The sequence below is a fragment of the Lichenostomus cassidix genome, chromosome 1Aa, assembly GCF_008360975.1.
Source record: "Lichenostomus cassidix isolate B80296 chromosome 1Aa, HeHo_3.0, whole genome shotgun sequence".
Taxonomy (NCBI): Eukaryota; Metazoa; Chordata; class Aves; order Passeriformes; family Meliphagidae; genus Lichenostomus; species Lichenostomus cassidix.
Genome location: NC_139480.1, coordinates 29,491,889 through 29,516,284, shown reverse-complemented (window position 1 = coordinate 29,516,284; position 24,396 = coordinate 29,491,889). Strand labels below are relative to the sequence as shown.

Genomic DNA, 24,396 nt, shown 5'->3' with positions numbered 1-24,396 from the left:
CAGCCCCCTCCCTTCCTGCAGAGCCCTGTGGCTGCTCCTCTGCCACAGACCTCCCTGCTCTCATGCAACCAAAACACTGGCACCCGAGGCTGCCAAGAGCTCCCCTGGCCAGGGACTGCTTGCACATCCCACACTGTGAACAGGCAGAGGTTGTGGGATAGCTGCTTGTCCAGGAGTGAGGGTGATGGGAGGGGCGGGCTGGGTATGTCCTGAGAGCACATCCATCAGAGGCCTTGCATAGACTTTCTCACTGGTAAAGCATGGAAACATTTTTTCAGGACTGCTGAATAATGGAGGTTAAGAAATGCATCTAAAAATAATTGTGGGTTTTTTCCAAGTTTACTTTATGGGCTTGGATGAAAATGAAACTTGAAATAACATTTGCTTTTACCATGAGCACAAATTTGAGGGAAAAACCCCTATATACAGTAAGTTCTACAGAGCTTTTAAAATTAATACAAGTGTACGTTTTGTTTTCAGTGTTATAGCCAAGAAAATATAAACTGTAAATGTATTTTTCCACTAGACTTGAACTTTACCTTGTTTATAGAAACCCGTTTTTAGTGTCCCAACATATGCTAAGGCTCACACAGATCCAGTATAAACAATGTTGTTTGAATGATGTATGCTTGATACAAGCTCATCTCTAATAGATTGTTGAAGTGAGTCATCGGTCATATTTTGCTCCTGTTAACATCACCTGTTAACTTTGTGCTGCTCATATCCAAATAAACAACACAGTTTTTCAGTTTCTGTGTGTAAATAAAATGTATGAAGTTCTATGATCTCTCTGTTAACTCTTAGTTTTTAAACATTAAAATTGTGATCTAAATTAATGTTGGGGCCGTACTGTTTCTTCCAAAGGGATGACTATGTATCATTTTAATGCCTTGAACAGCAAATGTTCCCTGCTCTTAATCCAAGTATTTTCACTGAATTTAGGGCATGCAGCTCTTGCAAAGCCAACTACATTAGATTTGGTGCAGTTTATAGAGCAAAGCATCAACAGACGGCTATGGAGCCTTAAGGTGAAGTTTCTAATACAGTTTTAGAGGTACCCAAAGCTGGAGCAGATGGTTACCACAGTCTGCAGTTGCTGAAGATGACAGCATTCCTCAAGGCCAATCCTTGTTTCTGGCTGCTCCTTGAAGGCTGTGTGAGTGCTCAGCAGTTTGTTTAAAGGTCAAGTCAGGCAGTGTAACTTAAAAGGCTGCTGTTAAATTTGGTTTGAGTTCAGATGTCAAACTGGTGCCTGAAGTGACTAAACACCTGCCAGACTTTTCTCTGTCCAGTCCCCAAGCTCAGGGATGTATCTTAAAGCCATAAACCTGGGAGCACAGAGGTACAAGCTTCTGCACTGACCTGGTCTAGTAGTCTCCTCTGTTTGGCATACATTTGCACACTCTTCTCTACCCAGCCAAGCTTAATCATCTCATAGTCATATCTTAAGACACAGGAACATAATTTATGGAGCACTACCACAAATACCTGCTGCTTTCTGCACTGCAGTCTGACAGGTTCACCTGAAGTTCACCTAAAACCATGCAGCCGAAGTTAAAAACACCAATCTCCTCTCCAACCATGCACTTCTACTTTTGGCATGTATCCCCAAAGTCAGCCAGATCTGTTGGGTACATCTGACCAGTCCCTGTTGGGGAGTGAAAAAAAAAAGCCAAAAAGAATAATTACTAATTCCTAGGGCAAGCAGTGCTTTTGTCTGAAGGAAGACATTCCTCCATCTGCTTCATGTGGGGTCTTAGTTTGTCTTAAATTCATGTGAAATTGCATTTAGTCTTCAAGCTGAAGCCCAAATGCAAGCCACTAAGATGTCTCATTCCCCATTACACTAAGAGCTGGAAGTAAGCACTCATGCCAACTGTACGAAGTGTGGAGAAAGTGGAGATGGTAGGAACAGGCACAAGTGATAAGTCCATTTCTAAGACTTTTAACCACAAACCCATAATAAACTGAACATGGGCTTTGCTTCCTACAAGGAAGCTTCCTTCCCTGTTCTCAGCCCCATGCAGGAGGGCAGCACCCTTTGTTTTACAGTCAGTTGTGTTAAGGATCTCTGGCTGAAATACTGACTTCCTAACACAGATCCCAGTGTGGTTAGACAGAAATTTTCAAGCAACTCAGCATCTGTGTTTTGCAAATATTAAGTGCCACGCATATCCCCTTCAGCTTACAGTTATGGAAAATGGAGACTGTTAAAGCTGTCAGTGTTACTAAATGTCATGGCACTGGCAAAGGACGGTGCTTCTGGCTTCGTGTGCCTCAACCTTGTCATGGCTTACTGCCTGAAAAATGTGAGGTTATTGGTATTAGAAAATGGTGGTGATTGGCTGAGGCCTAGACAATATGGCTAGGAAAGTAAACTGGCACAGGCCAGCCCTGTCTGAGCCCTCTGCAGATCAAAGCCACCTTGTGAGTTCCCTGAGCTATGGGCTCATGGGAGCTCCGGTCCTGGAAAAATGGAGGGAAGTGTATCATCACAACAACAACACAAGTTAGAATGTACCCCAGAGATTAGAAGCACATCCCCTCCTTAAAAATGCTACCTGATTTAAAGTGTCAAGTCCTTTTCCCAGAGTTAACCAGATCCACCTCCTCCTGCCTGCCACGTTTTCTTGGTTTAAGACAATTTAAAGAGGTGGACACTCTAAAAACGAGTTACCTCCCCTTAGTTCCAACCAATCCCTTTCCACCAATAAACAATGAATACCAGTAGATATAAGCGAAAAAATAATAGTTTACTAATAAGTGAAACACCAACTGGCAAAAATAGCAGTGAAAAATTACTAAATACAAAACAGACAGCATTTGCCCATTGGGCAGCAAATCTTAAGCACTGTCCTCTTGCCAGTTACAAAAAGCTGGTGAAATTTACCTAGTTTTTGGTGGAGATCATCACTTCAGACTAAACTCTGAATGTACCACGTACTGACCATACCCGTGACATGCTCCCATGTGCTCTTCCTTCCTGGACACTTTTTGGAACCCATGCTCAAGTAAGTTCCCAAAAATTATTCTTTCCAAATCCCACTGTTTTCCCAGCCATGCTCACTTTAGGCTTTGCAATAGCTGGACCATCCCTGTCACTGCCTGCTACAGACCTGCCCCATAGCCCAGGCAAACCAGCCAGGTCCCCTCACCTTGTTCAGGAGGGGTTTGCTTAACCATTCCCCATGCACAGCACTGGATGGCAACAACCCTTGCACAGAGCAGTTTGACAGTGATTACAGAGGTGAAAAACAAGTATCAGAGGTGGGAGCATCTGCAGCAGCTACTTCTCCTCTTCAGGCTTGTGCCGTGAACTCGTCCTGGTGAGCAGCTGATGAGAATGAGAGAGGAGGGTCTGTTGCCCAGATGTCTCCCCAACCACTGTGACCAGCCCATCAGAGCTGGATGTGCAGTCTATCACAGACACAGGGTGAGTGTGGTGCTCAGCAGCATCACTGCAGGAGCTAAGTGCATTGAGGATAAAAAAACCTGTTGTTCTACCTCAGGTAATTATAAGGGAACATAGCAGAGTTAGGCGTCAAGGTATTGGAAAGTGTTACGATAACAAAGAAACTCATGAAGAGGGTGGAGAAATTTTTACCATGTGGGATGAGATTAATGACCTGTACAATGGCTGCAGTAAAAACAGCAGCATACAGATGCTACAACATTTGTAGAACACATTTCTTCAAACCATAACCAAAGCCTGTAATTTACTAGGATGTTAAAAAAAAAAAAAAAAGAAAAAAGGCAAAAAGAAAAAAAATTTAAAAGAAAATTATATGTTCACTGACAAAGCCAGTTCTTGCAGTCTTCTCAGGCTTGGTGCAGGCAGCAGTTCCCAGTAGTACTTCTTACATAATAGCTGGATTTCCTATTAATTTTCAGATACCATTTGTAGATAATCAGAGAAGTACCAGATGCTGGAGAAACAACTTCCCTGACATAACAAGGAATTATATATCTCTTGCAATTAGATCATCACAAAATGAAAGGAAAGCAGGCATCAATCTGCCATTCCCGCATCCAGTGGCATATAAACAATGAGTACAGCTTCTGTTACTATTGCTGGCAGCCCTCCAGCAGCACTTTGAAAAGGCAGCGTGGCCTCCCTGTAAATTGATAAACAATCTTGTAAAGCAACAGGCACAGGAACATTCAACTCTTTGTTAAATTTTTACATGAGTAGAGAACTAATTGGCATCTTTCTGTTCAGAACAAGCAGGGTCAGCTTCTCCATTTCCAGAGGCAGATTATTTTAAGCAGAATCCACAGTTCCTGTAGTTAATGGAATAAACAGTAGGAATGAAGGTACTAGGAGATGCAGAAATTGTTTTCTTAAAGAGTTCTGTTTGTGAAACAATTAAACTCAGTTGACAAAAAAAGACAAAATAAGTAAGTCCTAGGTGTGTTGATGGCTTCAAAACGCATTCATTATCACTACAAAAGCAGACGTACCATCCTCACAGGGGATGCTGATGTCCTAGAGTAACGTGATCACTGGTTGTACCGTTCAGACCAGTTTCACCCAGAGACAGAATGATATTCTTACCTCTGCTCTGGGCCAAAGAATAAAGAATGACCTGAAAGCTTTTGTACAAGGCTGCCCACCAAGATGCAGAGTGCTCTCTAAGGAGTGGGAAATGTGCTCAGATATATGCATGCCACCTAATTATCTTCCTTCATCTAGTGCTCTGGCATGTCCCTGCCTGATACCGATTACAGCAGGGCAAATTCAGCTCTTGATAGGACTCATGCTCTGGACAGCTGGGAGGAGAAAGCTTGTCCCTGTGAGTGACCAGAGTATGAGTTTAGATGTACCATGATGAGTAGATGTACAGAGCAGAAGGTGCACCCCATGCAGTCTGCAAACCCCATGCAGGCAGCTAAAGCACTAAGCAAGTGGGGCTCCACTTCAGCACAGGAGGCAAATACATCACTGACACCTTGACCTCACTAGGGACAATTTCACTATCCTAAAAGAAAATACAATAATAAATCATTTCATTCAAGCAAGAACACTTCTATATTTACATTACAACCCTCTATCAAGCACAAGAGACCACTAGTCCTGTTTACTGCAGCAATAAGCCATACTTCCCCTCAGACAACTGAGTACTACTCTGAGGGCTCAGGAGTGTTGTCTAAAATTGGAAAGCATCTTTTGGGGGAGTATTTTTTGTTTTACAGGCATCTGGACAAACAGTCCAGATACCAATAAACAAAATAGGTCAAAACTAATAGCTAGAAAACAAGTCTTGCAACACATTCTACCTACCCACTTACCCTTGAGGAAACAACGTGGTTAGCACAGTTGAGACAGGAAAAAACACCCACAAAGAGCAGGATTCATCGAAGCCAGCTCTGAGAGGTACTTTTCATAAGGGGACAGACAGGAAAAAGGCATTTATGTACAAGAAGTACATGCAGTGTTTCCAAGCCCACTTCTTTATAGGTGCTGTGTCAGGGCACCTCCACCAAAGGCAGCATTGTCCCAACTCATAGCTGCTAACACTTCTGCTGCCTTGCTGGGGAAGTACCAACTCTGGGATGTTCTACGGCTCAAAGCTGCAAAAGAGGTTTCATGTATCCTTGCTGTATCTCCCCAGCAAATTTTCAATCCCAGAGACCTTCCAGGAAGATCTGAATGAGCCCAAGACGAAAAACCCACAGTCTAGTTACAAAGGACCAGAATAGATATATAGCAGCCATATACAAACACTCTACATTTTTTAAGAATTAATGTCTCACAAGAATTTCAAGTGCCAAGTTTTATGAGCAAAGAAATCTAGCCACAAAGATCTTGGGTTGGTCCAGTGCATTTTTCACAAAGGGTATGAGCAACCACTACTAAGTAGTAAGCACACCAGACTAATTTACTGATTAGATACACAGAGCTATTTCCAGGCACTACTTCCACACACTTTCCAAGGTTCACACCCTGCTTTGAAATGGTTGAGGTCTGCTGTGATCAATGGAATTCGCCTTAGATTTATATAAACTGATAAAATGTCTTAGACTTTCACAGTCTGAAGAACTGCCTTAATGGATTTCTACTGAGATACTAAGTTATGCATTAATTGCTTTGTGGAGTTGGAGGGGACAAGAGAAATGCTAGATAGGCTTCAAGCCTTTGTATCTTTTAGAGCTGATAAAGGATTTATATTTTATTTGTTCCAGCTTTGGTAAGAAATGAAAAATTATCTAAATTGACTCTGTAAAAGATATGGAGAGTCAACAGAACCCTAGGAAAACAGACACCACTACCAAGGAAAATATCTTTAGGAATGAAAACTACCGCACTGGAGTTGTATGAGCTCCAGGTCTCTTAGGACAACATTACTTTAAATCTCAACTGAGGATAAAAAAAATTGAAGGCAAATGCAATTGTAGTTCTAGAACTCTGTGAAATACCATCTAACATGAGGCCCAAGCTGTGAGGAGGTGGCCAACATGGCTAGCGATGGCTACTGAGAATTGCACAACTAGGAATGAAAGTCCTGTCCGTGTGGCAAACATTATTTTGCATATACACTCATACTTATAAGCCTGTCTTTAGCTATTACTGCTATTTTTCCTCGTCTCCACAGTCAGCAGAGCAAAACCATCATTGCCTACAGGGTTTGTCCTTGCAGGCTACACATGAAGACTAATCCCTGACACAAATTTGTCATTCTTATCCAAGTCAGGAGGTAAATCAGCACAGACACCAGCAGTTCAGCCCTTCACCAGTACGCTTTGCAGCAATACTGCATGCTACAGAAAATATATTTGTTCTCAGCTTCAGTGAAACTGGGTCACCAAAAGAGTTTCCTCCTGCACTGTTGTTTTACGTCTAAACACACAGAAACTGAGGTGTTACTCCAGTGTCCAAGGTTCTGATGACCCATGAAACAAATCCACCTCACCCAACCAAGTTAATGAAGGGTAAACACAAGCCTCACTGGTAATCATTTTTCAGACAGTTAAGGCTGGGTTAAGACAGTCACCACATGTTTTGCTTCAAGAGCTGAAAAAAAAATAGTCATACCACTGCACTAATGCGTGCATGTCATTTAGCAGCCCAGCTGATGTTGCTTGTGACAGCTCTAACTTGTCTGCAAGACACTGTATACCTATTGCTTTTTCTGTTTCAAGTCAGAAGATAGTACTTTTATAACGATCATCTTTTCTGTCAGCTGCTTTACAGGCAAAGTTTGGCATCTGTAAAGAGATGCTCCAGCAAGCTGCACCTCACCTGGGAAGTCTAGAAGGGGAGTAAGAAGAAAAGGTTGCACATACATAACTTTACTACTGGTTGAAGCCAGGAAAGATTGACAGAGGGTTAGAAAGCTTTGTGTGGAAATACAGATCCCTAGACGAGCCATGCTTTCATTTTCAGCAATGCACTGCTCTCTCATCTCAGCATTTTATGCTGCTGGTTCTCACAAGACAGTCTCCAACTGCCCCCCAATGCACAGTCAGTCAAGATGGCAAAGTCTCTGTTCAATGTACTCTGAAGAAAGGCACAAAACACACTGCAAAGAAGAAACTGCCCACAAGAGACTCAACATCTCCTCTTGGTCTGAAGGCCTGTTTGACTGTTTGACAGCCTTGAGGAGGACTGGGGAAGAGAATAAGGCAGATCAGTTTATTTATAATTCTGTTTTTAATGCTTCTGTCCTTTTCTGTCTGGCTCAGTCTCTGCCCCATGGTTGGAATTCCCATGTCAAAACATAAGCCATTTGAATGAATTTTAATAATAGTGAACATTATATTATTAATAACATTTTTACATTATGATAACTGTAATAATTCAGAAAGTGCACATTGTTTATATTCTTTAAATGTTAATTCCCTTTGTCTTTTTATAGAAAATAATATTTTTCTAGAGTTTTTATAAAGATCCCAAGTATTTTCAGGTGCCTCCCCTCTCCCTCTTGCCCAGGCAGTGTAGCAACAGTTGGATTTTCACAGGGGCAGCTCAGACCTTAGACTTCCTTTCCTCACACACAGAGGTGATCCTGACTCCCTGCCTGCCTGCTCTCAGAGGCTGGGCAGGAAGGGCAGAGACAGCTTCTTGGCTCCAAAACGAGTTCACAAACCACGGCAGAGCAGAAGTGACTCACCATATGTGCCAGAGACGCCCAGTGAACCATTCCCAAACTCATGGGGTCGGTAATAGGACTGCTGTCCTGCCTGTCATCCTTTTCTTGCCATAACAAACCCATAGTTTTTCAGTCACTGCCCTTGTGCTTTCAAGGGACTGCCAGCAGCCTAGCTCCTGGAACACTGAATGAGGCAAAGCATGGGAAAACCTGTTCACACCACAACTACCTATGCTGGTACTGAGCCACTCTCTCCCTGCAGAGCCAGCGACCCATTTAAGGGCTCCTATTGCTGCACTGTAACCCAAGTGACATCAACAACAATCCCATTTGGCACCTGTACTTACGGTATGCCGGTATTATGATAGCAATAACATAAACCAGATCTCCGCAGCTTTCACGGATCCTTTGTAATAAGTGAGAACTAACACAAACATTACTCTGACATCATCCAAGCAAAGCCATAGTAAGTTTAGGACCTGTATGGAAAATATTTTAATAAAATAGGTCTATATCAGTTTTCTTGCTATTTTACAGAAATAGCCTAGTTTGAAACATTTTAATTTTAGCACAGTTGAGTCACGATACTCAGTGAGTTTCATAGACCTAGCAAAAGTCAAAGCAACTTAAATCAAGTTGAGGGGTAGCCTACCACACTGGGTAGCCGTGTGCAAGAGAAACCACAGAGTTAGTTAGAAACCACACAGAGTTAGTTAGAAACCACTGAGTTAGTTGCACATACAAGGCAGCCAATATGGCTTTCCTGGTATATTGCTGGAGCAAATGACAGCACAAAATTGATACTCAGCAGAAGACCAGCAGAAGATCTGCAAACACCAAGAAGGAGTTGGCTCTCTACAGTTGTCTTAGCTGTGCCTCCTGCAGTTTGTTATAACATCACTCGCACACGGAAGCAGATGGTTTGCTACATATCAATTTACTATGCCTCTCTTTCACTGATTTTTTTCAGCTCCGTCTGTGCATTTTTATTCAAAAGGGGACCATATGGTCCCTCTGAGGTAGTTTATAAATAATTGTATATTTACAGTAGCAATTGAAACCAGTCACATGCTTACCTTCAGGAAAGCAGCTGAAAGTAGCCGGGTACTATACGGTTTGGAATGATTTTCTCAGTACACCATACAAATATGCAATGAATAATTAAACAAAAATTGATTTCACATGGCCTTTCTGATTGCATTTGTTCTGCTTCTGCTGCAAAACACAAGGTTCCTAATCAGAGCTGGTCGAAGAGAGATGGGGTCATGCATGCTCCGACAGCATTGCTGTCATCCGTCTTTTGCAGGCTGGAGCAATGATTCCATGTCCCTGCTTTGTCGAGGGCTCGATTCACATCTCAGTGAAGGAGGGCCTAGGAAAGATGGTGCTGTCTCCCTAGAAGACCCTACCTCCTCTTTGAGGCCTGCGGGGGCTGGTTTGAACACCTGGTTCAGCCCTTCCCCAGGAGAGCAGTTTTCCAGGTGCAGATTGTTGGAGTACAGCCAATATTTAGCTAGCACCACTTCCTCAGACACTGAGGATTAAGGCTCCAGTGAATGACTTCCACCCTAGTGCTGCTTCTGCTCACCCTTCCCCTTCCTCCCCATGTGACTGTTGGCCATACCATATTTCAATTTCAGCAAAGAGCAAATAACTGTAAGAAAAAAGCCCAACTGTCTGAAGAAACAAGACCAAAGTTACTCATGTAACTTTGTGACTATAGTGTCTGAATTAGGGACCAGCCTTGCCTCTCCCTTCCCTCCTGACCCAAATATTTTCAGCACTGTCCTTGTTTTTGCACAAAAGAATGAAAGACAAACCTGCACCTCTCCAGTACCCTCCCAAGGGAGGGTGTACAAGGTCAGATGTCCCAGATACTTGGTTTCCCACTGGGAATAAATTGCCAGAAGAGTTCATCTCCTGCTTAGATCAATAAATAAGAGCATATTTTCAAGTGCCTCACATTGATATTACTGGCCAAGATATGTCAGTGAGAATGCTATTCTGGAAGGTTTAATATATCTTTGTAAATCCTGCCTACCTACTTGAGGGCTTAACTGGGGACACTGGAATAGGCATGGCCCCTGACTCACTAATCCCACACCTTCAGCCTGAGATCTGGGCTCCTCCAGTCACAGAAAATCCTGCACTCCAATCCCTACCTCATTTACCAAGCCCCTGGCACAGCGCATTTGTGTGTCTAAGAATTAATACTGGACAAAAATGAAGATAAAACTGATTCCACTGAAGTGACAACATTATAGTTCTCTTTACTTTCCATTTTCTATCCCTTGCACTACTGGTGGGTAATGAGATTTGCTCTTCATGATCCTCTGGGTTGATGCCTAAGAAGAGCACTGCAAGCTGTGATTTACCAAGCTAGAAAGCAGGATTAGGTGGGTTATGTAAGCAAGACAGCAAAATCAATCATGAATGAAATCTAGACTCATTCCAGTGTTGTGTTGAACCCTGCTCTCTAGCCTTCAGCTTGAGGAGAAAAATTGCAGAGATCTGTACAATGATTTTAGAAAAGTGGCTTTCAGGCACTATCCCTTCTACTCCTTTGCATCTTGGCTGCTCATAGTGCCAGATGCTGCCAGTATCTTTTGCGTCTGTTCACCAGCATATTCACCAGCACCACATGCAGCAATGTGTGCTGATGTGCTTCTCTCATGCAAGTATGAAAGAAAAGTAGTATAACATATACTTGCAGCCCCAGCTGATTAAATCTGCTCCTGGTTGTTATCAGTAAATATGGACAGGAATAATGAGATGGTTTGCCCACCAGGCATGTAGTGACCATGGGGACAAGCACTGCCAGCCCTAAGCTTCCCCAGGGGTAATCATGGGGATGGCATGTGGTGGGCAGTGGAGCAGACTGGTCAGTGGAGCAGGCTGGTCAGTGGAGCAGGCTGGTCAGTGGAGCACTGGGTTACAGAACATCTCTTTAGAGATGTCAGGCCTCTGTGGTGGTTCAGCTCCTTGCCTCAAGAAAGCTAGAAGATGCATTGCCTAGAATTGCTGGCTTTTTGCCACTTTCTGGTTCTTTTGCTGAGAGGGTGAGGAGTGCTGCCCACCTGCATCCCCACTGCAGCTGCTGACTGTCCTGTTCACCCCTGCACCTTGGGTAGATCACCCTGCAAAAACATCTGCAGGACCATGAGCTTCTGAGTGGAAAGCCACACACCTTCTGTTATCTCCCCTGTCACTGGATGGAACCTTTTAGCCCTTTTTCCCTATTTTAAGAGTGAAAAAGAAATTTTGGTTTTCACTGTTTTTCTTTCTAAGCTTGACAACCATACTGTTCACAGTAAAAGAGTTAGGTACAGATTAATGTGTTTCCATTAGCAACTAATGTCTCACTCCACAAAGTTATTTAGGCTCCTAACAATTAACACAAGCACCAGGCTTGCCCTGGATTTCCAAACTGAAACGTCTCTGAAGATCTGAATCTACATGGCTCTATCAGCAAACCCATGAAACTAATTTTACACAGACAGCTATCAAATCCATAGACTTATCAGCTAAAAAGTAGAGATTGCTTTTTGCTAATGGCTTTCATTAATAATTATTTTGCTGTTATTGGTAATAATATTTCAAACTCTTTTTCTCACTAAGGGATTCCCTTAAAAGCCCCAATGCAATGCTTCATACAAATACAGTGCATCAGTTCTGTGTTTCTGCAAAAGCTCCAGATGGTAAAATGGACATAAAAATGAGAAATATAAAATTTTCTCTAAACTTGTTCACTGTGATGAAAGGAGTAAGCAAAATACCTAACCCTGAATTTGTAAAGGTGTTATTGTTACATATAGTCTACACTGTTATTGGTTTAGCAATCCTACATTTAAAGGTATAGACCCATTCTGAATATACCAGACCAGATAATACACTGTTGCAAATAATAATTTCACTGTTTTAATCAAAGCAGATTTAACTTCTGTTAACTGACAACCAGATCCAATAGTATCTGTACTCTATTTATAGTTTTACTCCAGAATTCCACATTGTCCCTGACACAGTAAAATGACACCTTCCACAAAGGCAAGAAATTAATTGACTTCATATTCTAAACAAGCCATTGTTAAAATAAATGGAAGTCTCTTAACTCTTAACAATAGTGAGTCAGATGGATCTGACCTCTGTGGGTGGGACTTTAATTATGCCCGCTATGTTTAAGAAAGTACAGTATTGTAATAATATTATTCATTGCATTCCAAGAGTTCCATCAAAGGCTTGACAATCCCAGGAAATGATGCACATCCTCACTTACAGTACTGCTAAATTGCTAAATATATCCGGTCATATAAAGCCTAATCCTGTGAAGTTTTGGCATTGCCACTTAATAGGAACTAATAGTATCTTTGGCTGTCCCTTTCCCCAAGGGATAATCATTGTGCTCAATCACAGATTTTAGCCAACTCTAAAAAAGGATAACTGGAATAAAACTACAGCAAAACCCAGTGGTATCAGTGCTGTACAATGAAGTGTTTGTGAAGCATGGAAGGAAGAGGATGAATAAGTGATTATCTGGTGGGGAAAGCCAGAGATGGGTAATGTAGAGGCCAGGAGGGCTGCTGGAGGGAATGAGACTGCAACGTGACATAAAAGTGGCGTCTCCACCAAGTCTGTGCCTGCTGCTCACCAGCTCAGTTATGAGTCAGAACTGCCCAGCACCAGACTGCCCTCCCGCAGGGTGCCATGGTGCCACCTACAGCTTCTCCAGCATGGCTGCTGGGAAACTCCAGCAAGAAAGAGAAACTCCACATCTCCTTCAAACGGCGTAGTTAACTGATACTTAACATGACAATTAATTTTGAATTGATTTCATTGCAATGAACAGAAAAGTTGTCTGAAAGGAGTTGCTGCAGTAATCCTTTTGGTTTGCATTTTTTTTTTTCTGGAAATGCAGGATGCTACTGCTCAGTTAAACCTCTCATTCACAGTGTCCACAGAAAAAATTGCAGCCTTATTCTGAGTCATAAGGCTGTGTTTTAGGTCCTGCTGAAATACATTTTCTTGGTGAAAATAAGTCACGATATTCAACATTTAGAAAATTAAACCTTTTTCCTAATCTTATGTTTCCATAGTAGCAGTTAGGTGTTTAGTCAGGGTCCTGTGCTTGCTGGCACTCAATCTCGCTATTTAACTTTGCTAAAGAGCCTGCTAAACCTCTTCCCTGTTGTCAACCATTTTTTTTTCCTGTGTGTTTGCTTTTCATTTGAAAGTCTACTGATCATTTATGTCTGGAAGACAACAAGCAGGAAACCTGCCAGCACTCTGGGAGGCAGCACCTCTCCTCCCAAAGCCAGAGGGAGCACCTCCTGGGATGCATTGACCTCCATCTCCTCAAAGCTAGCTCCACCGTGCGGCTGATTGTGTTACTGGGCATCTTCTAAGGCTGCAGGCATTCAAGAGCTACCTGCTTTAAAAGAGCTGCCCCAGGAAGGGTCTCTGATGGGGTTTTCCAACTGCTCCTGATCCTGATGCTCATTTGAGGAAGAGATCCTATTTAAAAAAGACTTGGCATCATTTCCCACAATTACGTAGGTAACTAAAACTTGAGAAAACATGGACAATTGTAGTTAGCATATACAGCTTTTGTTTCCATTTAAATTTTTCAAGAATTATTAGCCAATTCAGAATTGAATGAAAATCCACATTTTTCCTCTAAAACTTAGAAATTTGCCTTACAAAAAGTAGTGTAGAAATCCCCACAAACTACTGCCACATGAAGCATTCCCAGGAACTGGGGGGAAGAAAGGGAGGGGGAGCACGTACAAGCTGGCTGATAGGAGTTGTCTCCTTGCCACATGCATGTCCAGGGATCCAGCTTGCTCCAGGGCCACCTCAGGAATGGCCTCTCCAGAAAGCTTGCTGCAAGGCTTTAAGCAGTGGCACAAGAAGGCTGTCCATCTCTCCCACCACAAAAAAATGAAGCATCCAGAAGCCAGCAGCTGCCATCTGGTAATTTCAGCTCAGCCTTAGAATGGTTCCCTACCTATTGTGGAAGTCTTTTGGAAAGATGATCAGTGAGCAGGGGAAGCAGAATAACTGCTTTCATGGGCAGCAATGCTCTCCAGGCCACCACAACACCAACCTCCCACATGAGCTAGTATTTTGACATTGCGATAGGGAAAATGGCATCAAGGAAACACCGACTTTGCAGGGCTAGAGAACTTTCAACATATCCAACATTCTGGAGGGGTTGGCTGAACATGAAACATCTCTCTGCTGGAGAGGTGCAGTCGCAGTGCTGGATCTCCATTTTGTTAAAAAGGTACAAAATTTTATTTGAATTCTCTTTACCACTTGTATTACAGATTTTAAAGAAGTTGGAAAGAAGTTGGTAGGCAAAAATAAATACCCTTATACTATGTGCTTAGAATGTTAGTGGGCAGTGTACCCCAATACTCGAAATCACAAAGTTTGTCAAGCATCACGTATAGACTCAGTCAAAATTTAATGTTGAATTGAGCAGGCCATTAATGACTCCCCTTAACAACTCAGTGTTATTAATAGCTACAAAATATACAATGTGCTCCCTCAGCAGAAATGTGGCTATTTTATTCACACTTTATAATGTTTCCTTTTCACTCAGCTGATAAGATGGCATTAATAGGATGTACCTAGCTCTTGTGGAAATTTGGAAATGTATAGAACAACTCTTCCAATTTGGTAGCTTTTTCTTTTTCTTTTTTTTTCACAAACTTGGTCAAAAGCACCTTGGTAGAAAAGGCCATGGAGGTCCTGATGGACACCCAGCTGAACATGAGCCAGAAACGTGCCCAGAAAAGATGCAAGGAAGGCAAGTGTAAGCCAAAGCATTGCCAGCAGGTTGAGGGAGGTGGTCCTTCACCTCAGCTCAGAACTGGGGAGGCTGCACTTGGAGTGCTGTGTCTGGTTCTGGGCTCTCCACTACGACTGATATTGAGCTACTTGGGAGAGTCTAGCTAAGGACCACACAGATGATGAAGGGACAGGAGCACCTCACATATGAGGCAAGGCCAAGGGATCTGGGACTGTCCAGCCTGGAGAAGAGGAGGCTCAGGGGGATCTCATCCATGTGCACAAATATCTGAAGGGAAGCTGTAAAGAGGACGGAGCCAAGCTCTTTTCAGTGGTGACCAGAGACAGAATCTGCTACAGTGGACACAACCAGAAACAAAGCTGGTTCCCTCTGAATATCAGGGCACAGGTTGCCCAGGGAGGCTGTGGTCTTTATATATGGAATATTCAAAAGCCATCTAGGTGTGTTCCTGGGCAACTGGCTATAAGTGGCCCTTCCTGAGCAAGGTGAGGTTGGACCAGATGATCTCTAGAGATCCCTCCCTAACAAAAGCACTCTGTGATTCTGTGAATTCTGTCTAATAAACAAACGAATACATGACCATCCTGTGGGGGTATATCAGAAGAATACATCCAGTGTAAAAAGAAGACACAGACCACAAATACAACATCACACTAAGGAGTTGTAGGCAACGAGAGCGGTTACCTGCAGGCACTCCACCTGTACAGGTCTATGGTAGCAACCAGGTGTTGGGGAAGAACACAATTAAAACATTCTTTCCTTCAATAGCTAGCTAATTGGGCTTGATGGCTCAGACTCTTTCTGATTTCTGACATCATATGATAGCAACAATCCAGTCCTTCTTTTTATCTGCTGGGTCTACTGAAGAGATGATGGCTTTTCCTTTCAGACACTACTCCAAAATTGGTCTTCGACCTCTGCATCCTATGAGCCTTGCTTGGGTGATATGTTCATACTGTGGTAGTCTCACTGTTCTGCCACGCAGAGCTGAGAGCAGCAGGGACAGGGACCCCACAGAATGCAGTGTGCCACATGGCTCAGGGGCCAAAGACTGCAGCAGAGGGAGTTTCAGAAGGTGCTCAAGTCACAGAATTATTATTGGGAAGGTTATTTCTCTATTTTTAGTTAGTATTTATAGGTGTGAAAGTGCTTAGAAATTTGGGTAAATTTTTCTTTCAGCATTCTAAATTCAAAGGACAAGCAAACTTCAGGTGTAAAAAGGCTCACTGGAAAAAATCCTGGGTTCAGTGCCAAAAATATTTTGAATGTAACCATAGAACAAAATTAACGAAAACAGCTTAGAAAACTCCCAAGGCATGTGATGATGGACCTAGGAAATAATTATATTTCTGCTCAATTTTATAACCTGTGGGTAATCTCAGCAATTCAACAAAACTCTTCTCAGAACATAAAGCTACTACCTCCTGTAGTCCAGCCTCGATGGTGGCTGCATGAGTATGAGCATCATAACATTAACAACTCCTCCACCTAGCTGCCTTGTTCCATAATGTCATCCTGAGCAGCTGCAGACAAGGAGAGGCTTGTTAAAGTGCTATTTTGGGGTAAATGTCAGAAATAATTAATTTCAACACATTTTTGAACATACTGTTCTCAGAGTGTATTAAGTGGGGTGTACTTTTAGTAGAGTGGATGCTTAGTTCTGCTTTTGGGTAAAAAGATTGTTCAGTATGCACTAAAAATACTCCAGTGGTATTATATATGATTAAGGGATGTTCTTTTTAGTGGTGCCCTTATTAGTGAGTCTGCTATGAACAAATGTGTTTATTAGATAGCAAACAGCACTTCAGTTTGTATTGGACCATTTGCTAGCAACCTCTCGGCTGATTCTACTTGGTGATCAGCTGGGGATTACTGTCTAGGGACTGTAATAACATAGCCCAGTTTGGGCGCAGTAAATCACTAATGTCCAAATTATGCTATCAAGATAAAGTATTTGATAATAATACAAAACTAAATGACTGTTTGGAGAAGCTGATGGTGGTGGTGTTGGCAACAGATGTAATTCATGTGAGCTATGCAGCAAATAATCTGAAGCCTGAAATGATTTTTTAAAAAATCTCAGCCAAGTTTTGTTCCTATTTCAGTCACTTGGATTATTGCCTGTTGTGCTTAGGATGTGACATTTTCTGAAAGCATTTAAAGAAACATACACAACTCTAAAAGTAGTTAATAAAAGAAATGGTCTGAAAGTCCCCCAAGAAGCTGCCCAGCTCTTGAGAGCTGCTGCTGCAGAGCAACTCCTTTTCCCACCTGTCAGGCACTGAATTACATTTATGTTTTCTCCTTTCTGTGAAGAAGAGCCATGCAACCATCACAGGGAATCAATAAGCTTGGCTGACTCAGACTTACTGAAAAAAAGAAATGAGCTATCTCAAAATCAAAACAATTAAATAAAATCATTTTTTTTCATCACCACCTCACCAAAACATTACCAAAAGTGAACATAGATTGTCTCCTGTCCTCTCTGGATACTTTCAGACAAGCTTGACTGACTCATGTGGAGCAATGAAAGAGGGTATTACTGTCTCTGGTTATCTGCTTTTCCATTTTGCTGATGGTTACCACCTCACAACAGAGAGCAGAAACAATGTTTCAAACTGCATGGCAGATTACTGTAAAGAACAATCAGTTTGGGATTTATTTGTATTTTGTGTGGTAGGGTTTACTTTTTTTTCCAAAATGGAAACCTTTGGGAGAGGGACAGATCAGGCAGGAAGGGAAGATAATGTCTCTTGGTATGAAAAGACAGACATTTTCGGGAGACATCAGTGTGTCCAGAAACATCCTGCATCATGCTCTTTCCCTTCTCTTGCATCACAACTTGATGGCATGGTAGGCTGGATTTCAGAGACTCCTGTTCATCCTGCTATTGCCATTGCTAAATCACAAAGTTACAGATACAGAATTCCTCAACAGGAGGAGTGGCAAGTGCAGGAAATTTTGAGAAGTCTGGTGTATTCAAAATCTCAGGGAAGGGCAGAGGACACTGCAGGATTCAACATGCTGGACAACTAAGACAAAGATTTCAAAGAACCTTTGAACTGTAGTAGTTACAGAATACTTTAGAGAAAGTAAATCTGTGTAATGAAATATAAGGAGCTCTTCTATAGAAGAATCAGGAAAGGCCAAAGAGTGTTCTTAACCTCTCAAGGTTAAATAAGGAATTTCAGAAAAATCAATCTGTCCATATCTGTCATGAAAAAAAAATCAACTAATGGACATTTTGCATCTGTTTAAAAAATAAAAATCTTTTAGATATTCATGTGAGTACAAAAGTATTGATTCACATGAAACAAGGCTATTAGACTGCAATATTACAGTGTTCTCCAATATGATGCAGATTGCATAAACTCCTGATAGATTAGATGTTTTCATCTCTTCTAGCAAACAAAAGTAAGAAAAAAAGATAGGGAAGGAACACTTTTTTCTAAGTTTGTTGATGCCTGTGAGTGCTGGCACACAATAAAGAGCAGTTTCTCCATCTATGGAGTCCAGCTGTCTGGAGCTTGGATGGTGGCTGGGGTTAAATCATGACATGAGTTAACTTTGTTACCTCTCAGCCTCCTCTTGCTCTGTCACACACAATCCTACAGCAAAACCTTTCCATCCAATGTGTTCAAGCCCATGTGCACCTTTAATTTGAGTTTTACATTGTTTTTATTTAGCTATCTCCTACAGTTTTTCTAAGATGAAGGGCGGTAGTTACACGCAACACTTTAAACGTTTTTAATATATTAAAATATTTTAAAATTATTTATCTCAACCTGTTACACCAAGTTTGAGTGAAACCAGTAAGCCTGTTCAGGTTGGTGAAAAGACACATTATGTAATATGGTTCAGTTTAAGTTCAATGGACTAAATTGGTTAGACAGGTCATCATCCCACAAATTAGAACACATAATTTGGAACAACGAAAGAACATTGGCTCTTCCCGCTAAGGAGCACACTGTTGGATTTTTGTTAGAAATTGCAAGGTATGCATATGCTAGTGTGAAAGGCTCCAATCATTTTTTGTCTTAAGACTGTGAATTAATGTGGTTGGTCACAGCCCCATACTAGGATATTTGCAAAATGCTCTTAGGAACTCTTGGAATAATTAAAGAATGGTGTCTCCATGACAGGATAACACCCATTCCATTTCTTGCTGAGAAAACAATGTGGCTATATATTATAAATTATGGCTAGTTATCTCACATCCTGTCTCCTCATAGCCCTAAACACAGGAAGCCTTTTCTTCTTCAAAATATTCAATATTGCTGTTAATAGCATCTTTCATTTCTACAGTGAGATGTAGTCCAGAGAATTCCAGTGTATCTTCATGGACCACAGTCAAAGTGTGACCAACAACCTGCCATAACAAGGAAAAAATTCCAGCCAAGACCATTGCAAAATTCCTCTGATCCTATACAAAAGGGTTGCTGCCACCCACAAAAAAATGAGAAAGTCTGATATCCTAGGGTATTGTCCAAGATCTTCAGCTTCAGAGCTAGAACATACTTTAGTGGAACAGGAAACTCCCAGGAGCTGACATGTGGATACTGAATATGGAAATACTGTGAATCTGAAATGTGTGCTGCCAAATTTTATCTGATCTGATCCTGCCCATCTTTTGAAACTCAGTTTTGCCAAAGATTAGGCCAACAGGGAGGTTTGTATATATGTTACTAAATGGCAAACATGGCTGGTTCAAAAGTGAATAGTAGAATCAGTAATAGCTGATCAGTATCTTTGAATGAGTTAGAAGACCATAAAAAAACCAACCAACCAACCAACCAACCAACCAAAAATCCAAAGCAGAAGCTTGATAACTTTGTTTCCAACATGGCTGCTAGCACTTGTTATTCTTGAGTTTGGCCTGTGCAGGGCTAGGCATTGGACTTTGTAATCCTTGTGGGTCTCTTCCAACCCAGAATATTCTGTGATTCTGCGATTTATTAAAATAAATACAAGGAAAAAAATAAGAAGAAGAAGAAAAAAGGAAACAGAACAGTTGTCTATATTGTGACTGACTATAGACTCAAAAAAGATTTTTTTAGGTGTTAGACCAAATGTTTGAATTCCCTTTGGCTAAAAAGAAGTCTGAAATTCCTCACTAGTGTGTGATAACTCATCCCACTTACTTTTATTTATAGACTAGCATGCTCTATTTCCAAACAACAAAACTTGCAAGCAAAGACATACTGCATGTAAATAAAAAAAGTCTCTCAATAAAACAATTTTTAGAACAAGAAAAAAATTAAAAGCTCTATCACTGAAATAACGTTCTCAGTGCAGCCAAGTATTCAAGGTATCTTGACAAAGAAAACATACAACCTACTTACATGGAGATATATATATACATATATAGATATATATCTATATAGATATAGCTCAGAATTTCAAAATTAAATTCCCTAAAAAGAGATGAGAATGCCAGCACCAAATAGAGAGACTTCAGAATACCACATTATTGAAATAATGAGCTAATCCACTTAGTTTATTTTCAGATAATTTAATTTTTTTTTTTTTTTGCATAATATATGAACACAAGACAAAGTTCAACTTCAAATTTAAACATTAAAAAAAAATATTGCTGGAAAGAGAGGAGAGCAAGAGCGCAAAAAAAACCTCTGTGAAAAAAAATTATCAAGCTACAATTTCTAATTACTTCAAAGTTAAGAAAAAGATAACATCCAACACTAATTTTTCAAGAACAACTACTGCCAAAGCAGTCTCATTTCCTTTTACAGAAAAATATCAAGCCCCTTGGATAGGGCAGACAAAGCACTTACCATATATTAGATTTTAGTACGCCTTTCAATGTTGTTTAACCTAAGAGAGAGATTGAAAAGGAATTAAAAATGGTAAAAGCAAGTAAAAATCTGTTTCAAAGAGAAAGGGGACAATATGATACCAGCACTTATGGTGGACAGGGATAAATGTATGGGCTTCTGATGCAGCAGGAAGGATCACAGACATGAATCAGAACAGCTTTCCAAAAGTATAAATTTTAAACTACAGAAAAAGCCTGCTTGAGGAAGGAGACTTTGGAAGGAGAGTCCACCAACAGAGACCTTGAAGAATAAATGGAGTGAAGGAACATCATATACATAACTGACACTGCATGGGGCAGAGAGGGTGAATGAGCTCTGAATAAACTCTGAGAGTCCATCTTTTGCCATTTGCATATATCTATATTCTTTAAAAGCTCAAAATCCAAGAGCCCAATAGATGAATCATTTATTACTTAAATGAGCATCTGAAATCAGACAGAAAAAATATTATATCATCAACAGTTCTTCTGTTCCCTGGGCATAACATATTTTGGTGGGTTTAATTGACTGGTCACAACAGTGTCACAACAGGAATAATGCACTAAAATTTTTTCACCTCCTCTCTTCCACAGACAGAATGTAGTCCTGGCAGCTTCAAGACTCCAGAAATACCACTTCAGGCTCATTAAATTGAAAAAAGTAATATTAATCAAGTCACTTACCCGTGCCTTCATTGCAATGTTGTATAAATGGCAAATGGTGTAGGATGGCACAGAATGCTTCCAAGTTAAGAATTTCAATGCACAGCACAAATAAGCAGCTGTCTCCATCTTCCCCTCTGTGCTCTATGACAATCCTAATTTCTGCTCTCATGGATAACTACCATTATGTCCTCCTTGAGTCTCATGCTTGACTCATCCCTACATTCATGAAGCATCCACCTCCCCTCCTTTGCTCCACTATATTGTGATCAAAATCTCTCAGTCAGTTCTGCCATCATCTCCCCCTCTCCCTCACCCTAATACCACTCTTATTTCTAATATCACAATCCCTCTTGCTCCTCTCTCCAAAAGAGCATGCCCTCATTCACACTGTTCTCCCTGCACATGTTCCACTTTTTCCCTGGCACATCTGGCTTCAGATCGTACTCACAGCTGTGCCATGAATACAGCTTTGCTTGTGCTTCCACACCATGCTGCCATCCCAAGAGAAATATGAGCCAGCAAGAGGTTCTGCTTCAGGGAATTTTCCAGCTCTCACAGATACTGGGAAACTCTGAAAATGTGGGCAGAGTAAATCTCCAAAACAAAACACAAGGCACACACAAAGGGCCTCTAAAGTACCACTAAAAGTCATGTGTCTCCTACAGCCTGAGGTTTACTCCTGGTCTTTCAGCAGAACATGCTGGATCTAGCTGGAAAATGAAGAAACAGCTCTACTCATACCTACCTAGGAAAGACAATAGGCAATAGTTACTGCTTCAACTTGTCCTATCCTTCACCTACAAAGGACTTATTGGTGTGCTGTCCACCTTGATTAAGGACAACCTCTGCCAGCAGTCACTTGAAGAACACTTGAAGAAGCTTAAGACTTTAAAACACATTAAAACAGACTAAAGACATTATATTTTTAACACCCCAAAGCATGAAAACAAAATTATCAAACATAAAAAAAATCACAAGATCTGTCTCTCAAATCTTAAGATTTTGAACATAAGATTCTCCTTTCAGCAAAATTGGCTAGTGCTGACAACTCATCCACTAATCCAGAAATTTTAACAATTTCTGTATTCATTCCTATCAACTTTGCCCCAGCTAATAATTCTTTTCCTGCCACCTTCATCTCAATTCCCAATGATATTTCAGCTATCCGTTCAGGTCAAATAGTACTCCTGTCTTGATTTTTGAGAAAAATACTAATGGTTGCATGATTTACTGTAGCCCAATAAATTTATGAAAATGCCTATAACATAGGGTTTGCTGAGATTAATAGAAAATCTATTTTCATATGAAATGACCCCCTTTGTCTATACCCCTGAACAAAACCTAAAGTCTTCACTCTCCCTTTCAGCAGGCACAGAGCACACAGCAGGAACTGTATCTCACTTTTGGCAGAAGTGACTGACCACTCATTCTTGATGGACTGGTTCTGGGAGCAGATATCCAACTGTCCTTCAGCCCTGATTAGACTGGAAACCTCTGCAGGCTGGAACTGCATGTACATATAGGAAAACTAAAGATGTTTGCCAGAGCTGACAGGAGGGAAGTCACAGATTTTCCCCCTCATCCTAAACAGTGTACAGAACACATCCATCTCAAAAGGTGGGTGAGAGAGGGCCAAAGCCACTCGACTGTTGCTACATATCTTGCAGTTGTGTGAGTAGCCATCAAGGCTAGTGCTAGGATGGATGTGAGATAGACAATCAGAGGATCAAATGAAAGTACAGACAGCACATCGGAGGTGATGAGTGTTTCTCTTTGCATTCCTCTCTCAGATATTTCTCTTCAGCTTGCCTGGCTCTTCTGTGCAACATGATCTGTGCAGAATAAGTGGGTGACAACATCTTTGTGATTTGTGACAGAAACAATGAATACCAAGCTCTCTCTGCATCTGTGAGCCCCAAGTGACTTAGTAACCATTTTAATCAAAAGATTTAACAGTAACAAAGAGCAACACACAGTAACATACAGTAGCTGTGTATAGTAATGCCCTTCTTGCAGTAAAACCTTACCCCTGTGTGGTTGGCTAGGCAAACACACAGCTGGTTTGCTACTATGGTTCTCCCTTCCTAATTGCTTCAGTGTCTCGTTCTAGGGTCATTCAAGATCTCAGTGTAGTCAAAACACAGCACCTGTGTTTACTTTGTAACAAGGATTTCTTTAGTCCCAATTTTCCTAACACCTTATTCCTTTTTTTAAAATATAATCCCCATGAAGATTTGGGGAATTTGCTAATCACTTTAAAGTCAGATTTACCTTAAACATTTAATCTCCATTCCTAAGTCTGTGTTTTCCAGACTATGGGAGTAGTCTTATTTGTTATTACATTCCCCTGCAGCCTTCCAATGAACCAGTCTTTTCCTTCCTTCCCGTAACTCTTCTTACATTGTGTCCCACAGCCTGCTCTTATGTAATTCAAGTTCTTCTGCATTGATCCCAAATTAACACTCTCTCAGTAATCATGGGAACTATTAAGGTATCATAATTCTTGACAGACTGATGCTGACATTCATTTTACTCTGTTCAGGCTGTGACTTCATTCTGAACACAGGGAGACACTCACTCAAGCAAGCCTGCGTATTTGGGGGCGTTGCTCCCCCTTCCCTGTCGTTAGTTGCTATGGCAGATGTGTTGCCCTGGGGGTTCAGCGGAGGGCTTGGCACTCCGCGGCGCTTCCCATCTCCGCTGCCTCTGAGCGCGGCGGAGGAGCCTCCGGGACACGCAGCGTGGCGGGGCTGTGATGCAGATAGAACAGGGCTAGCGCACGGCAGGGGCTGCTGCGCTGAACTGCCTTCCTGTCTGCCAGAATCAGGACGCACGTCACCACCGCACGCTGCTTTTAAAATAACTGGCTGTGGCAACGCACAAGGGTTGAATGTGGCTGTTTCCGTGAGGCCCGCAGGCCGCAGCCACCGCCAGCTCCGGGCACTGCTCCCTCTCCCTGCGGGGCCGGGCCCGCGCGGCCCCATCGCACACTCTGTGGTCACAGCGCTTCGCCCAGT

The 24,396-nt window shown here is 41.6% G+C and overlaps 1 long non-coding RNA gene across 1 annotated transcript; it reads right to left on the bottom strand.

The window, feature by feature from the left end:
* Positions 1-2,734: 2,734 nt before the first annotated feature.
* Positions 2,735-24,312, bottom strand: LOC146443389 (uncharacterized). The gene is made up of 3 exons (XR_014847119.1): positions 23,651-24,312; positions 20,694-20,733; positions 2,735-4,115 (listed from the first exon to the last, which is right to left on the bottom strand). It is a non-coding gene; the product is annotated as an uncharacterized LOC146443389 (long non-coding RNA).
* Positions 24,313-24,396: the final 84 nt, after the last annotated feature.